The following is a 15,642-nucleotide window of genomic DNA, read 5'->3' as shown; positions in this document are numbered from 1 at the left end:
CTGACCTGAGTCTGGGTAGTTGGAGGAGCCCAGTCCTTTATGGTCTGGATCTTGCTCTCCAGTGGTTGAACCTGACCCCCACCAACTAGGTGGCCCAGGTATACAACCTTGCTCTGCCCTATCTGGCACTTAGTGGCCTTGATAGTGAGGCCTGCCTTTTGCAGGGCCTCTAAAACATTCCTCAGGTGGACCAGGTGATCCTCCCAGGTGGAGCTAAAGACAGCAATATCATCAAGATAAGCTGCACAATAATCATCCAACCCAGTAAGGACTTGATTCACCAACCTTTGGAAAGTGGCAGGTGCATTCTTCAAACCAAAGGGCATTACCACAAATTGATAATGTCCTCCTGGGGTCGAGAAAGCAGTTTTGGCCTTTGCACTCTCAGCTAGTCTGATTTGCCAGTAGCCTGCTGTTAGGTCAAATGTGCTCAAAAACTTAGCAGCTGCCAGTCTGTCAATGAGCTCATCTGCCCTAGGTATTGGGTGGGCATCTGTCCTAGTGACAGCATTGAGACCTCTGTAATCCACGCAAAACCTCATCTCTCTCTTACCATCTTGGGTGTGAGGTTTTGGCACAAGGACCACAGGACTAGCCCAAGGGCTCTCTGAAGGTTCAATGACTCCCAGCTCCAACATCTTTTGTACCTCAACTTTTATGCAGTCCCTGACATGGTCAGGTTGCCTGTAGATTTTACTCTTCACAGGCAGACTGTCACCAGTGTCCACCTCATGGGTGCACCAGTTTGTCTGACTTGGGGTCAGAGAGAACATATGTCTGTAGGATTGCAGAACCTGTCTGCAGTCCTGTTGCTGATGGACAGTGAGGCTGTCAGAAAAGACCACACCATCAACTGAGCCATCATCAGGGTTCTGAGTCAACAGGTCTGGGAGAGGGTCACTCTCTTCCTCCTGCCCCTCATCTGTAGCCATGAGTAGCCCCATGTCTGCCCTGTCAACATATGCCTTCAATCTGTTGACATGAAGCACCCTGTGGGGGCTTCTGGGAGTCCCAAGGTCCACCAAGTAGGTGACTTCTCCCTTTTTCTCAACAATAGTGTGGGGTCCAGACCATTTGTCTTGGAGTGCTGCTGGGGCCACTGGCTCCAACACCCACACTTTCTGTCCTGGCTGGTAAACAGTCAGTACAGCCTTTTGGTCATGCCAAGCTTTTTGGAGTTCTTGGCTTGCCTCAAGGCTTTTAGAAGCCTTCTTCATATACTCTGCCATCCTGGAGCGGAGACCAAGTACATAATCCACTATGTCTAGTTTGGGTTGTCTGAGAAGTCTCTCCCATCCTTCCTTCACCAAACACAGGGGTCCTCTTACAGGATGCCCAAACAAAAGCTCAAAAGGGCTGTAGCCAACCCCCTTTTGTGGGACCTCTCTGTAAGCAAACAGAAGGCAGGGTAAAAGGATGTCCCATCTTCGCCTAAGCTTGTCTGGTAATCCTTTTATCATTCCCTTTAGGGTCTTGTTGAATCTCTCAACAAGCCCATTGCACTGTGGGTGATAGGGTGTGGTGAACTTATAGTTGACACCACACTCCTTCCACATTGCAGTCAAGTATCCTGACATAAAGTTGGTACCTCTGTCAGAAATGACCTCCTTTGGAAAGCCCACTCTGGAGAATACTCCAAGCAGGGCCCTTGCCACAACAGGAGCTGTTGTGGTCCTCAGGGGAATTGCTTCTGGGTACCTGGTGTCATGGTCCACTATCACCAGTATGAATCTGTGCCCAGATGCTGTTTGTGGGTCCATTGGTCCTACAATATCTATGCCCACTCTTTCAAAGGGGACCCCCACCACAGGTAGTGGTATGAGGGGGGCCTTTGTGGTGCCACCTGATTTGCCACTGGCTTGGCAGGTGACACAGGAGCGACAAAACTCCTTGGTATCTTCTGACATATGGGGCCAGTGAAAGTGAGGGACAAGCCTGTCCCAAGTCTTGTTCTGGCCTAAATGTCCTGCAAGGGGAATATCATGGGCCAAGGTTAGAAGGAAGCCTCTGAACTTCAGTGGTATGACCAACCTCCTGGATGCACCAGGCTTGGGGTCTCTAGCCTCTGAATACAGTAGCCCTTCATCCCAATACACTCTATGGGTACCTTGAGCATTCCCTGCAGCCTCAGCAGCAGCCAGCTGTCTGAGGGGTTCAAGAGAGGGGCAGTCTAATTGAGCCTGCCTCAGATCTGCCCTTGAAGGTCCCCCTGTCCCAAGAAACTCAACCTGATCAGGTTCAAGTTCTTCTAGGACAGTTCCTTCAGGGCTCTCAGAATCATCCTCCTGGGAGGGCTGATCCACCACCTGAGGCAGGGGGGAAGGCACAGCCTTAACCCTACTGCTCTTTCTCTTGGGTTGTGACTGGTCCATAGTTTCAGGATCCAGCACTTGTTCAGTGGTGCACTTTTTGGCCTGTGACCTGGTCACAGCAAGGACATGTGCATCTATCCCCAGCATTTCTGCATGGGTCCTATACTCCACTTCAGACCAAACTGAAGTTTCAAGATCATTGCCCAGTAAACACTCTACAGGAAGGTCTGAACTAACAACAACTTTCTTGAGGCCAGTTACCCCTCCCCAGGAGAAGTTAACAATAGCCACACTATGGGAGGTAGTGGCATTGCTAGCGTTGGTCACTAGGTAATTCTCACCTAGTATGATCTGTCCAGGGTCCACAAAAGCAGGTGTCACCATTGTGACACTAGCTCCAGTGTCCCTGTAGGCCTGAGCCATTCTTTGGTTGATAAAAGGTGTCTGTCTGTACTTGCCCAGGTTACTGGGGCCTACAGTAGAGGACAAAGCTAAGTCCCCATCACAGATCAGAACAGCCTGAGTAGGTACTCTGACTAGGCCAGAATCTTCCTCAGTTCCCAGGGTTAACCCTACTACACCCTTTTGCTGGGAACCACCACTTACAGCTGAACTAGGGGGTACAGTTGCCTTAGGGGCAATGGTGGCTGGGGGCTTATCCTTTTTGGTGCACTCACTAAACCAATGTGAGTTGGACTTACAATAGTTGCACCATGGTTTCTTTTGGCCATCTTTCTTTTTATCCTTTTTGGAACCTCCCTCCCCCTGAGCCTTTTGGGGGCCTGGTGAAGACTTCTGGTCTTTTTGTTTCTGCTCATTACCCTTCTGGTCTGCCTTTTTCTGATCACCGCCCTGGTTCTGGTTTTTCTGCTTAACTCTAGTCCTGACCCATCTATCTGCCTTCTTTCCCAATTCTTGGGGAGAAGTCAGATCAGAATCAATCAGGTGTTGATGCAATAGCTGGTTTTGACAGTTGTTAAGTATTTGCTCTCTCATGATCAAATTATACAATCCTGTATAGTCCTTAACCTTACTTCCCATTAGCCAGCCTTCCAGAGCCTTAGTGGCACAATCTACAAAGTCAGTCCAGTCCTGAGTCTGTGTCTTCTGGGTATCCCTGAACAACAACCTGTATTGTTCAGTGGTTAGGCCAAACCCATCAATCAGAGCACTCTTCAGGACAGTGTAATTATCTGCATCCTCATCACTAACTGTGAGGAGCTTGTCTCTTCCTTTCTCAGAGAAGGAGAGCCACAAGATAGCTGCCCACTGACTTTGGGGTACCTGCTGTACTTTGCAAGCTCTCTCCAAAGCAGTTATCCATTTGTGGGTGTCATCCCCACACTTGTAGGGAGGGACAATCTTGCTCAGGTTTCTATTATCATAGTGCCTGTCTCTATCTCTAGGAATGTTGCTGCCACCAGTGGGTTCTAACCCACTTAACTTTTGTTCTCTAGCCAGAGCAAGCTTCTCTTTGGCAAGGGCAAGTTCTTCCCTCTGAATCCTCAGATTAGCCTCCCTCATTCTGGCTGCATGCTCCTTTCTCTCAGGTGAAGTCATTCCCCTGTGAGAGGAAGCATCAGAGATGTTAGAGACATGGGAGTGGATGCATTCCCTTGAAGGGGATCTGTCCCTCCTGCTTCTCTGTGTAAGCCTACTTGGGGGTCTGTAAGGGGGGACCCCATGCAAACTCCCATGTAAGCTTAGGTTAGCCTGGCTAAGTCTTCCTACTTGGCCCTGGCTGTCTACCTCTTCATCTGAAGTCTCGTCTGACTCCTCTGTGGTGGGTAGACCCTCCTCTGTGCCTAGGGCACCTGCCTGAGATGCCTTAAGAATGTCATACTCCTCTAGGAGTTGTCTTAACTGAAGGAGGGTAGGGTTTGCACCCTGTTTTATTCCTCTGGAGGTACACAAGTGTCTCATCTCCTGGAATGTTAAGGTATCATATCTAGAGGGGGTCTTTTGCAGACCTGATCCTCCTGAGAGAGCATCCACTTGATCTCCTCTCAGAGACATGATCTAGTGAGGGTGTGGTGTGTGCACCTACCTACACTAGTTGTTTCTACAAAACCTCTCTAGTAGTTGTAGTCAGGGTGTGTTACTCCCTTCAACCTACAACTACAAAGTCCAGTAGGACTTAAGTATAATAATCTATGTTATATGTACCTAGACAGTATCTGTGTGATCTTTCAATTCAGTATCTCAAGATTACAATGGTATTACAACAGCAAGCTCAGATCCCAACCGCTGCTCACCAATGTGAGAAGTTGGCCTGATGTATGATGTCACTAGTTATAGTGTACACCTTATATCAGTCCAAATACCCTTATGGTGATTGGTTGTAAAGTCAACCTTATAGACCAGCTATCCTAGTGGTAGCATGGACAAGAGCAGTCTTAGGCTAAACTCTGAATGGCATGTGAAGCCAGCTGTGATACCATATATAATCCCTTGAATACCAAATGAAAGGACACCACGACAGATATATATATAAAATAAAGTGTATTTATTCTAAGCAACCCTCAGCACTCTTTATGAGATTAGAAGTAAGTACAACACAGTCTTATTTATGCATACATTAAGTCACACAGGTAAGTAATACAGTTAGGCCCTAGGGGCCACGCAAACCATATACTAAGAAAGTGGTATAAGGACCACTGTCACGGAAATAGAATAGGCCTAGGCCTAGGGAATCGCTGGGGCTACACTACACTAGCGTTAGTTAGGAAGTGGGAGGCCCACGGGATTCGTGTGCAGAGTGGAAACACTCACGCGTAATGCGTAAAAGTCAATAGCAATAGTACAGTTTAGAAAACGGTAGATTTAGGACACTTCCGGAGTAGCTAGGAAGTTGAGACTTGAAAACTAGACACTAGGATAGTCACTATCCTGATGAGCACCGGAGTACCCAAGTTACCTAGCCCACAGGCTGCGGGTGCATAGGGGTGAAGATGCGTCGTTTTCGTCGTCGACTCCTATGGATGCCTGAAGAAAGATGCTGACAGGCAGTCAGTGAAGAGTGTCCGGTGGATCCCAAGGCTGGGATCAAGAAGAGAAGAAACCTGCAAGCAGAAGGGACAGAGTCAAGGTCACTAGCCAGTGACCACGTGGAACCAGGAAGGAACCAGGCGATGTCGTGAAGATTGCAGGTGAAGGTGAAGCTTGTCGCTGCAGCCAGGAGGACCAGGAAGCGTCGAGGACGACCAGGACCAGGAGGCGAGCTGTCCCACGAAGGCTCTTGCTGTCGGCGGCGTCGAAGTTGGACTAGGACTCACCAAGCCTTGGCAAGCGGAACCCACGAAGAACGAAGGACTTGCTTCTGGTGCAGACCAGGAAGGTCTGGGGTGCTTCTTCTTTGCAGAGAAGCGGGAGCCAGTCTGGAGGAGCCAAACCAGTGCAGAAGATTTCAGGGTGCGTCGTCACCGAGGCCACTAGCCAGCGGGCAAGCAACCGGACAGACGCGGCAAGCAGGAAAATGCTGAAGGGCCCCACGCAGGACTCGTGGAGTGTGGGGGGCTGATCTTCGGTGCAGATGGTGCTTGGGGTTGGGGCTTCTCAATCCCCGGTGCACAACTTCGAGGGTACCTCAGAAGCTGCGCTGTAAGTTACTAGCCACTTTTTCCAGGTAGCCGGTCCCACGTCGCTCGTCGCCTCCACGGATCTCAGCTCTGCTGCAGATGTGGATGAGGGTCGGAGAAGTCTGGAAGTCAAGGCTCTGGTCGGGCTCTGCAGTCGGTTCCTCGTAGAACGGTCGCAAAGCAAAGGGTAGTCTCTTGATGGTGCCTGTTTGCACAGGGTAGCCACTCCTTGGCTACAAGGGAGATTCTTCAGTCTTCTTCTTTCGTCGAATGTCGAAGGTCCAGAGTTTCTGTTCAGTTTTGCAGGTTCAGGATAATCTAAAGTCTTGAGGCCCAACTCCCACTCTTATACTAATCTGGGGGGCTGGGATACCTGCTAGGTCACGCCTTATGGGTGGGACCTGGGAGGGGGTGGTTACACCCACTTCCCTTTGTCCAGTTTCGCGCCAGAGCTGGGGCTGGAGTGCCCCAGCGCCGGTTTGAACTGGACTATGCAAGGAACACCTTGTGTGCCCCAGGCATGTCTCATTCCTTTCAGCCCACCCTGCCCCAATACACTAAAGGCTGTCTGGGGAGGTGCTAGCACCTCCCCAAGCAGGAAACCTATTGTCCAGGCCTCCCTGGCTGGGATCACTCCCAGCTGCAGGAGGTCAGACTTGTGTCGTGGCAGCAGCATCCATTTTGTGATGCTGAGGCTTTGGTCAGAGGCTAACAGTTGAAGTATGATTTTAACATGTCTTTCCCTCTAGAAGGGGGGAATAATATCCTCATGTCCAGAAATGGCATGGGGGTATTATTCCACAGTGTTAGACACCTTACACGACATGTTTCGATAAAGCCAAACCATAGTTACCATAACCGTCTAAGATTATAAGGCACTTTAAGAGTATATGGTAGGCTATATCATAGAACAGCTATAAGGACAAGGTTCCGAAAGCTGCAGACAGGCTCAGCTCATGCTAGAGCACCATCTCACATGTTACCAAGCACTCTGCCTCCAGGATTGTCAAGGCCTGCCATAGGAGTGACTGATAGGTACACATGTGTCTATATGTAAGTTAGGTATAGGAATACTACACCTAAGCAAGGGGTGATTACACGACCTTGCCCCAGCTGAATGATCAGCCAGTTGTGTCAAAATGGAAGGCCAGGCCAGGGGTGGCATAATACATGCTGCAGCCCCTGGTAGGCCTAGGGTACACCTATGCCCTGGGTACCTAGGGTACACTGTACAGGGGCCAATAAGGTGATCCTATCCAAATGGGTTATGCACCTAAAGTACATAGTATTAATTTAGAGAGAGAACAGCAGGGCTGTGGGTCTGATTAGCAGGCCCACAGCCACATCTAAGTCGAAAACCAGTAAAGCAAAAGCAAAAAGTGGGGGTGAACATAGAAAGCAGACCCTACTCTCCTACAACTGCTAAAAATAGAGCCGTACTGCCTCCTGCCTCTCCGTGCCATAGTGGTTGCTGGAGGCACTGAAAGACACTGCTTGAGGGCCTTGAGAGTGACCACATACATACATAGCCCTAACTCCCATGTAAAAAAATATATAGCATCAGTTTCCTTACCTTTAACACTGGTGTTTGCTGGGTTGTAGCCGGGGTCGGGTGAGAGAGCAGCAAAGGAGGTTGGGGTCCTCTTGTTGTTTGCTGGAAAATTGCCCCAAAATTTGGTAATGTTCCAGGTTGTCAGGCTTTACCAGGTGCTGAAAATAAAAATATAACAATTTATTTTTGAAACACTAGGGTAATCTGAGACTGGGGGAAAAAACATAATGCTCCAATGTATTCCTTGCAGTTTGCATGCAGCTCTTAGATGACAGTTAATAGCTCACTGTTGTATGTTAGGATTTTAACTTACAAACTGCAAGTAACAAAAGGTTCTCTCTGACAAAAGCAGTGACTCACTGACCTATTTACATCATGTGCATTTTGTGATCTGCATCAGGTACATGTTCTTTGCAGCAGGCACATTAACCTTCTGCGCTACCTTTCCATGAGTCAAAACTTCCACTAGACAAAACTCTGATCTCTCTCTAGGAAGAACATTAACCATCAGCATTATCATAACATTTTTATTGTCTCTCGTTAGGAGGCCGCTTGCTAAAGCGCTTTGCTTCCCTCAGCCCCACACTGTTCAACGCCACATGGCATCTCTCGCTAACATCACCCAGATCCAAAGAAGCAACATCATCTCCTATGCCAATGAAACTTAGCTCATACTTTCCCTCTCTGACAAAACATCCAGCATCTGGAGCACCCTCACTGTCTGCATGTCTGAAGTCACCAGCTAGATGAAGGCCAACTGTCTGAAACTCAACACAGACAAAACTTAAGCGATACTCTCCAGCAAGGGCACCACAATATGGAACTCGACGTGATGGTCAGCAGATCTCGGACCCACACCTTGCCCAACCAGCCAAGAACCTAGTAAAAGTGCTGGACTCACCAAATTGGAATAACCTGCCAAGTCAACTCAGTCACATCCTTTTGTTTCTACACCCTTAAGATCCTCAGAAAAATCTTTAAGTGGTCCTGATCAACACATGCAGAACTTCACCCAGGCCCACATCTCCAACAGGTTGGACTAGGGCAATGCACTCTTTGTCAGCACCACCGGCAACTGGCTAGAAGACTAGTCCAGACCATATAAAAAGTGGCAGCCAGACGCACACTCCTCCTCCTTCCTCCTCCTCCCACACACAAATATCCCCTCACAACTCAGAGACCTCCATTGGCTCACTGGACATAAACACGCACTCAAACTCCTCACATACACAAGGCCTTGGACAACCTAGGGGCACCTCCTACCTTAGGAGCTACATCAAATTCCACACATATACCAGAAATGTCTGCTCGGCCAGCCTCCTACTTGCACATGGAAAGCCAGAGGTGGAGGAGACTCGCACTTTCTTCTAAGTCTCTCCAAAAGTCTGTAAAAAACATCAACCCAAAAGGGAACGAGGGTGCGGAAAGGAACGTGGGAGATAATGGAGCTAACCTAATGCCCATTGCTTATCTAATTACAAAACGAAAGCAGAATGGTTTAAAAAGACCACGTTTGTGAATACAGAGCTGCAGTATGCATTTTGTTTTCCAATGCACCCAACACGCAGGTATTTCAGTACCTCTAGGAATAGTGTTCTTTCCCACTCAGGGAAAACATGGTTGTTCAAAGAGCGAGGAGGCAACAAAAGTAGGGCTTCACTGGCAAACACTAATGTGGCGCTAATGTGTTTAGGTGTGAATAAATCAATCTGGCCACCTTGCTTTAGTTAGTTAGTTATTTTTCATATTTTGAATGTTTTATTTCTCTCTACCCTGAGGCTGCACTTAGAAATTGAAAAATGTTAGAAAAAGACTACGTTTCCAGCAAGTGTTTTTCGGATCCATTTCACAAGGGACTGGGAGCAAATAAACGAAAGGAGGAAAGAGAAGGTAATACCTGTTTCTTGTAGTCTCGGTTTTTACTACATGGAAAATTCAGAATTTATTTGAAGACACCTTCTTTATGTACCAGCATAACATGCAATGAAATATCCTGTGGGCAACATATGGGCTTCTAAACATGCCACAGACAAGAGTGCCGTTTAGGCCCCAGCTGTGTTATGGAGAGCCCTCTCCCCCTCCAAAAACACACGAAAAGCACCGTGAGTACACTTTTACTGCGTTTTTCACCATTGACTACCACTCCTTTTGCTAAACTCATTGCACACCTATTAAAGTTAAAGCAACAAAAGTTGTCATCCTGTTCTTTGTGAGCAAGATTAACTTTTGATGGGTTTCTGGTGTTGTACCGATATTACATATATACGCTACGTGCTCCATGTGTATCTTAAAATTACCCCACCCCCAGAAAAAAAAACAGGATAATGGTTGCAATTACAACATCAACAACACTCTTCCCTTTTCATTTTAGGACTGAAAAAACAGACCGAATTGGCCGGCAGTGCTGTTCTCTTTTTTGATTTGCCCTTTTTTGACTTTTCTAGGCGCTATTGACGAGCCTTTGGCAGCCTCTGCCTGCCTGTATCTGCACAGGCCTAGGTTAATCTCCCATAGGGGACCGTTACAGACAGAACTGACTGCGAATATTTTGAAGGTAGTATGGTCACCTTTAACCCAATTCTTCATTGTCTCTTCCACCCCTTTTCTTGTAAGGACAATGGTCACACTCCCTAGAATGCGAGCACTCCTTGCACTGCTTTCTCTCCTCCCTCTCAGGCACATCTACAATTAATTCACACATATCTACATAATTGCCTTTCTGAAAATTCTCCTTAGTACCTGTAGGTACAGCCTGCCCATCATGTTCAGAACGTACATCCCCTAAACCCATGCTCTGCAATGGTGCCAACATGCCTGCTGGTGTAGCTTCCTTGGGGAGGGAATCAGAACTGTCAGAACTGGCTGGTGCCAGTATTGCTTGTGCCCCAATACTTTCTTGTGGGGTACTAGCCCCTACCGACCCCTGCGCCACTTGCGCAGTTGAAACACCTACCACTCCCACCTGCCCTTGTGATCCCTACCATCCTAAGCAATGCAACCTGCCTCCTGGCCCTATTGATATGGTCGCACTCTGCTACAGCCACAATGCTCCATCCATTAATGGTGCAGACAGACAATACACCTACCTTTGACAGCCAAGGCAAAACACTAGCAGGTTCGCTCCCAACTCCGGCTGCCCTGCGATGCCTGCTGGTATGACCACAATTGCCTTGAAGCTATTACCATTCTATGCAGTGCTGCTGTTAGTCACTGCTGTCACTGCAACTGCTGGGACCCTGCCCAGACCTTCACCACCACTTATGCTGCACACTGACACAACCTCAGAGGCGACCCATGGTCCTTGACCCCCTTCGTCCCCTGCATGTCTCCCTACCACACTTCTCTACTAGGGGGAATGCCACCCGTGGTGCAACCCCTGGCCTTCTAGGTCTTTCCGCCCGCAAAGCTTTCTCTACAGGGTGCCCCCCTCGGGGAATCTGTGGGTGCAAAATCGACAAAATCTCATCCATAGGATCCATCCTGTGCAACATCTCCTCCATACTACTGCCAGGATGTGCCCGCAAGTCGCCCTTCCTTGCTCCACCTGGCATCCTTGCTGAGATCTTAATCAGGTTAGCCAAGGGCAAACCTTGCCGCTAACAGCACAATACTAACGGACGGTGTCCTTAGTCACACAACTCCTACAAATGCAATCCAATAACCCGAAAATGTACCTGGATTGCAAATCCTAAATGAGGTAAATCCCTCATTGCAGCTAAATTACTCGAAATGCATAAGAAACTAATTGCAGCCAAAGCCCCAAAGCACTCTCAGAGATCAAGTCCACCCAGAAAAGAATCTATAAGCACTTAAATATTCTCCTCCGAAAAAAACCTGCTACAAACACTCAAAATGCTTGCTTCTGCCAAGAGAAAAACGTGCTATGCAATCACAATAAAAAACACAGGCACTTTCTCCCAAAATGAAAGGATAGAAATACTCAAAATGCTTGCATCTGGCAGGAGAAAAAATGTGCTATGCAATCAAAACAACAAACGCAAGTACTTACTTCCCAAACGAGAGTACAGTAGGCCGCGACAGGCCTCGCCGCATCCCCTATATTACCCGGCAGTCCCCATGTGCCCTCTCAAGCCGCCACCGAGAGTCTAAATACTACTCAAGATTCTCAGGTCAGGTGAGAAAGAATTCTCAAGGCCGTAGCGGTTCCCAACCAGAGGTGCAACTAGAGCCAAATTTCGGGGGGGTGGCTAATAAACATATTTTTTTAGGGGGGGCGGGAGGGTCATGGGGAGAACATTGTTTCCTCCCTTGGCTACGAGCAAAGAGAGCCCCGCCCCGCCGTGCGACCCCTTAAATATGGGTGGAATGTTGGCCACCATACCTTGAATGCAGTTCAGCACTCGACTTGGCCCAAATCGGTACAGGTCCTAGGGCAAAATGCCACAGTTCTGTGATTGACTCACTGGACCCCCGCCATATTGTCGACTCTGCTGAGTGGGCGAGGCTAGGTAATACCTACCAACAATTGGTAAAATCGGCAGCGGCCCGAAATGGCCAATCACTGCATGGCTTCACATGAAGTCACACAGTGATTGGCCATACATAAGTGCGGCGGCGGCAGTGCCACCACCCCGCGGCGCGGCACCCAATCAATGTATTGCCTCATTTTGCCTGCCCTTCTGCGCGGTGGACCAGCCAATCCTGGCGCTGCATGCAGCGCCAGGATTGGCTAGGGGGGCACAGTTACTCTTCGCCCAGATTGAGATCCGGGGCTGCGGCCCTGGCTGCTGTATGAAGCAGCACCCCCTTGGGTCCCTCAACGGGAAGAGATTGTTGCGCGCATGTTCGGGCTGATCAAAGCCCAAAAATGCACATGCGCACAATCTACTGCTGCAGCAGCTGAGTCTGGCTGTCACTCAGCTGCTGCAGCCCAGCCCCACCCCCTGGCTTCAGCAGCGTACGCACTCCGTCCGTCCGGATTTTCAGTCGGGCGTGTCCCAGTACTAGTAGTACCGGGACACGCGTATAATATATTTATAATGTATTTAATTCATTATTATTATTGCGCCGGTGGGTCCATGTGGCTTAGTGGGGCTACGCCCCAACGCCCCAATGGACGCACCGCGCCTGATCAATGGCACTTTTGGTTATAAGTACTGGGTCTGTGATCTCCTAAAACAGACACTACTGGACTTGTAACAGAAGCTCTGTCAGAAGAATTGCTCTTTGTGCTGCTTAAAGGACTCAACTGGCCTGCTTTTCTGTTTGTTGTCATGCTGCCTGCTGCTTTGCTGAGGGAGAGCTGGTCTCTGCCTTCCGTCCAAGTGATCTCCAAGAGCCTGTTGGCTTGCCTCCTGTTGCTTGAGACTCCTGGATATCAAAGTCTCTACCTCTGCTCCTGTGCCTGGCTCAGTGAAAGTGGTCAAGAAACATGGATTTCGGCACATTTCCTGCCTGCATGTAGCAGAACCAGTGCATCGGGGCCTCACCTCAGAAACAGCGCTTTGCCTCCATAGATTGATGCATCATTCGTGTATCGCCGCCACCGCAGCTTGGTGAGATCAATTCATCCCCTTGACTGTGTGTCAGAATCCGGTGCATCAGTCGACACCTTTCAAGTCTGGCACCCTTCTTCAGAACTGATGCATCGCCTTTACTGCGTGGAGAAAATCAACACATTTCGTTGTTTGCAACCAGGAAAGGTACTTTGTTCACCAGAGCCTGCGTGGGTCCTGTAGCCAGCTAGCAATCTATCGCGGTCATCCCGAACTTTGACTTTGCCCCTGTCCATCATGACCTAGAGTAACTTTACTGCATTTATTCCTTTACAATTCAGTATCTCAACTTCTGTACATTGGATTTTTGTTGTTTTGGTCTTGTTTTATATATAATATGATAATCTATTTTTATAAACCTGTGTGTAGTCTTTTTGTCGTGTATTCATTGTGTTACTGTGTGTGTTGCACAAATACTTAGCACAATACCTCTTTAAATAAGCCTGACTGTTCTGTGCCAAGCTACCAGAGGATGAGTACAGGTTATCTTTTAGTGTGTATGTAGCTTACCCTGACTATAGTGGTGGTTCCTGCCTGGTCTGGGTGCATACCTCAGCCAACCAGGAATCCCATTTCTAACATGAAGAGTCTAGGATTCAAATGCAGGTCTTGTGCTGTCTAATCACTAGACCATGGGCCATATGTATCAAACTCCCGTTTAGCGATTCTCAATTAGCGATTTTTTGCGAATCGCAAGTTGAGAATCGCAAAACGGTATGTAATTAAAAAATCGCAATAAAATAGCGATTCCCAACAAATCGCTATTTCATTGCGACATTTCAATTAGCGATTCTTTATTCAAAAAAATCGCAATTTAGCGAAAATCGCAAATTAGAAAATCGGAAACTCAGATGCAGCTTGATGACAACACAACCAGGAAGTGTGACCACCCATGCTGCACCTTAGTTTCTGAAGCACAGTGAGAGAGAAGGAGTGGCAGTGAGGGAATGCTGCAGTGCAAGAAACAATGGCAGACACTGGAGACATGGCCAGCCAGGACAAACAGCAGCAGGGGGAAACACAGAGGAAAAGAAAACATACGTTTTCGGAAACTGAGCTGGAGGTCCTGATCCAGGAAATGGTGATAAGCCACGAGCAGCTCTTTGGCAAAAAGTCCCTGCAGGTGCCTGAGACACGCAAGCGGAGGATTTGGGCTGATATCCAGCGCAAAGTAAATGCAGTTGGCGTCACCCACAGAAGCGTGGAAGATCTAAGAAAGCGCTGGTACGATATGCGCCAGCGCTCCAAGGAGAAGGTGGCTGCCAGGTTGAAGCAGGCCAAGAAGACTGGTGCTGGGACCTCTACTGCCACTGACTCCACACCACTAGAGGAACTACCAGAGCGTGTAATGGACGTGTCTGACCTGGACAGCTCCGACCCCCCCCGGTACCAAGACAAGGTAAGAAGCATGCCATCACACTCCTGATACCCCTCAACTACCCCCACACACCCAGTAGCGACCCATGGGCAGAACACAACTAAAACTCCAGTGCAGGTAAGCAAGCACACACAGCTATGCATTATGGGAGATGTAGTCACATGCACATTACAGTGGTGCATTTACACCCAGCCAGTCCCTAACAGCATGTGCGCATCAGGAAATGCAAAATACAGACAGACAGGACCCATGTAATTCCAAACAGTGAAATTTAATGCATGACAAGTGCAAGTCAGGACAGAAAATTTATGTGTGCCTTTACGTCCACAGCACCATCAGAAACACAGAAAATAGTCAGAGGAGGAGAGGACGAATCCCCTAACCCAGAGGCAACAGGGCAAGAGGAGGAAACGGAGGAGGAGGACAGCCCAGTAATCCCTCCAAAACGCCGCAGGCGGATTGTAGTGCCACCACTGCCCCCATTGGAGGATGAAGGCCAGGACACCGATGGCGATGTCCAACCAGTCCCAGCACAGCCAGAGCCACAACACCGTGCTGATCCGATCCCGCCAGTTCCATCCAGGCGCAGGGCACGTGCATCCACCAGTGCAGCAGCCACAGGAGAGGACACAGTCTTCGGCGGGCTGGAGGGGCACATGTTGGAAGTACAGCGCCTGCAGGCGAAAAACATAAAGTTATTACAGAGGGAAATCAGGGTTGGCTTCATGGGCATGACGGGTGCCCTGGAGGCACTCTGTGTGGAACTAAAGGCAGATCGTGCTGCTAGGCGCAGGGAGATGCAGCGCCTGGATCTCTACACCCAGGCGGCTCAGCAACAAATGTGCTGTCAAGGCGCAGCATATGTATGCAGCGTGAGGTGGCACACAACAGCCAGGACGTGGCCCTGGTACAGATCACATCTGCTGTGGATGAGCTGCGGGCAGCTCGCACTACTGGCCCAGGAGTCCTCACTCCAACAGATGAGGATGCACAATCAGGTAGGAGCAGCATCACCCCCGCACCCTCCCGGGATAGGCACCATAGTGGGCATCACAGTAGGGCTACTGGGACAGGTGCCAAGGGCTCCGACCAGACAGCGCCGCACTTGAGGTGCACTAACTTGGATCAGGAGATGGGTGCATCAACCCAGATTACATGGACACTTGCTCCTGATTGTACAATCGCACTATGATACTAACATGTGCTGGGCATTGGACGATACATTGTGTGGTACACAGGCTGTGTGCCGTCATTTATCCTGAAGTTAAGGAAATTAAACACAGTCTCACAACTGATATTTAGCACT

The 15,642-nt window shown here is 48.9% G+C and overlaps 1 protein-coding gene and 1 long non-coding RNA gene across 3 annotated transcripts in view; one reads left to right on the top strand and one right to left on the bottom strand.

Moving 5' to 3' along the window:
• LOC146809490 (dickkopf-related protein 3-like) overlaps positions 1 to 15,642 on the top strand; it is a 1,194,695-nt gene that overhangs the window by 283,095 nt on the left and 895,958 nt on the right. The gene's annotated exons all lie outside the window — the stretch shown is intronic.
• Positions 1 to 15,642, bottom strand: part of LOC146809494 (uncharacterized) — a 481,565-nt gene that overhangs the window by 403,656 nt on the left and 62,267 nt on the right. For both annotated transcript variants that reach the window (XR_014966441.1, XR_014966440.1), the window contains exon 2: positions 7,464 to 7,600. This is a non-coding gene — a long non-coding RNA (uncharacterized LOC146809494). The remainder of the gene's footprint in view (positions 1 to 7,463; positions 7,601 to 15,642) is intronic.

Source organism: Triturus cristatus, chromosome 7 (assembly GCF_964204655.1).
Source record: "Triturus cristatus chromosome 7, aTriCri1.1, whole genome shotgun sequence".
Lineage (NCBI taxonomy): Eukaryota > Metazoa > Chordata > Amphibia > Caudata > Salamandridae > Triturus > Triturus cristatus.
This window is presented reverse-complemented; position numbering and strand designations above follow the sequence as displayed.